The sequence below is a fragment of the Lycium barbarum genome, chromosome 12, assembly GCF_019175385.1.
Source record: "Lycium barbarum isolate Lr01 chromosome 12, ASM1917538v2, whole genome shotgun sequence".
Classification (NCBI taxonomy): Eukaryota; Viridiplantae; Streptophyta; class Magnoliopsida; order Solanales; family Solanaceae; genus Lycium; species Lycium barbarum.
This window is the reverse complement of record NC_083348.1, coordinates 88,503,441-88,506,175: the sequence shown is the minus strand read 5'-3', so window position 1 is coordinate 88,506,175 and position 2,735 is coordinate 88,503,441.

The following is a 2,735-nucleotide window of genomic DNA, read 5'->3' as shown; positions in this document are numbered from 1 at the left end:
TTCCCAATAAACTCATCTTCATGATTTACCCTTTTATCTTGAGCATTGGGTAGTTCATAATGATTTGCCCGTGGAGGATTTTCTTCTTCTTTCATCAAACCAAGTTGGAGACTAGTTTCCAAGTACTCTTCAAAGGCTTTTTGATTTTCATTACCCTCACCTAGTAGACACTCCATCATGAGTTTGAACTCACCAATTTGGCCATGCTCACAATAAAAGTCATTACTAGACAAGTTTTCAAGGAAATATGCCATTTTTTTTATTTTTTTTTAAATAAAAATAAAACACAGAAAACAACTACACAAATATTTACGGGTTCGGTTCAAAGCAAGTTAGCTTATTTCCTAGATTAGCCAAAATACACCAATTGTTCCCCGGCAACGGCGCCAAAATTTGATACGCTCAATTTACACCTATTAATGGTATAACGCGAACGTTGTCAAATATAGTAACCCAACAAGGTTGGGGTCGAATCCCACAGAGAACAATATGTAGGCGATTTAAGCAGATTAGGAATTATCACTAACAATAGCTATGCCCGAACGCATCAATGGTGGTTTTTGATAAGGTTTTGATAAAATATGAAAATATAAATTCTAATCTAGAAAGCAAGTAAATTGATCAATGGCAACAAGAATGGAAGAAGGGAAACTACTTCTCAAGTAACGATCCAATCTATTTCACGAATTGTAAATAATAGCAAGTTTATGTTATTTAGCCTCGGATAATGACTCTAAATTAACTTCTTCCGAAGATTAACTAGGCTACCCAATTGAAGATCCCTCAAGCAATTAGGAACATTAAGAACACCCGAATATGGCTACAAGTGGTATTGCCTATTCCTAGGTCAACTTCCATTAGATGAGGGTTAACGCCCCAAATTTATGTTAATTATTCTATCCCAACCCCGTTCTTCCTCTTCCGAGTTTCAAATAAAGTAAATGGGCGAGTTCAAAGGTTAGCTATTCCATTGAAAACATTCATGAACAAGAATAATTAAAATAGCAAAAACTTACTTGATTAAGAACAATGCAAATGAATAAATAAGCGCAACAAGAGTATCAATCTTAATTGTCACCAAGAGATTTCCATCAACAAGGATTAAAAAGAAGAAAGAACAATTTTTGTAGGAACCCTAGCTTCCAACTTGTGGGAGCTGCCAAAGATATCTCATATTTTGCCCTAGTTTTCTATTTATATGAACTGGAATGGAAGACATCGTCAAAATCTGAGTTCTGGTCGAAAATGCTGAAAATCCTTCAACGCGATTGCGCCATGTGTCTGCGCGATCGCGTGGATGACGTCAGCTCCACTTGGTTCCTTCAGCGCGATCGCGTGCAATTTCAGCGCGAACGCGTGGACTTAATATCGCGCGTGTGCGCGAACGCGTATAATTAATATCGCGCGTAGGCGCGATCGCGTGGGATACCTGCGCGAACGCGCAGAGTATTTTTCCACGAATTTTTCCAGAACCTCCAGTTATTTCCAGTTTTGCAACTTTTTTGCTTGTTTTCCACACTTAGGCTCTAGGGACCTCGTATTACCTGAAGCATGACAAAAACTACGTAAAATGACATAGACTTGCTTAAAAACAAGTAAAACTTATAGTTAAAAAGCATCGATTGTGGTGTAAAATCACGCCACATCAGTATGTGATGGGGTTAGATCGTTATTTGATTGATAGCTGTATGGTAATGGCTTCCCAGTCAGAGATGGATATTACCCGGGTACAGGCATATGCACAAGAGGTAGAGGATCGACACAGAGGGCATCAGCCCGATAGAGATCATGACAGGGGCCAGCACAAGAGAGTTAGATCAGCTGGTTATTCTGGCGAGTTTCGAGGCGGACAACCTCAGCAGTATAATAGATACCCTTCTCAGCCAGCCCAAAGTGCACCCCCAGAGCTCACAGGTAGAAGGTTCGATAGCACAGGATATTCAGGAGTCGGTCAGAGCTCCAAGGCTTCGGGTTCGCAGTCGAGCAGAAGTTTGAGCCAGACGGGGCCATCTATGCCTCGGTGTTCTCGGTGCGATAGGCTCCATCCTGGGGAATGCCGTCTCGCTACAGGTGCTTGCTTTGCTTGCGGCCGTCAAGGCCATATTATGAGGGAGTGTCCGTATGGGGGTAGTCCAGGTGGTACAGCTCAGCCTACTGGGTCGGTTGCTGGTTCATCTTCTTCCGTAGTTATGCGCCCTTGGGGCGGGGTTTTCAAGTACCGGCAGGCCGTGGTAGAGGTCATGGCGGAGCTTCCAGTTCCAGCGGTCCTCGAACCGCATATATGCTTTGGCTAATAGACAGGATCAGGAGGCGTCACCAAATGTGGTCACAGGTATACTATCGATTTTCTCCCGAGATGTATATGCATTGATAGACCCAGGCTCTACTTTATCATATATTTCTCCCCTTGTTGCTAGTAGAATTGGGATAAAACCTGAACCGATAGAACCGTTCGAGGTAGCTACACCGGTAGGAGATTCTGTTATAGCAAGGCAAGTATATAGAGATTGTTCGGTAATTATATGTAGCCATTGCACCAAAGCGGATCTGATAGAGTTGGATATGACTGAATTCGATGTTATTATGGGTATGGATTGGCTAGCTTCTTGTTATGCCAATGTCGATTGTCGGGGAAGGGTAGTTCATTTCTAATTTCTAGGAGAGCCAATTATAGAGTGGATGGGGAATACAGCATCGCCGAGGGGTAAGTTTATTTCATACCTCAAGGCAAGGAA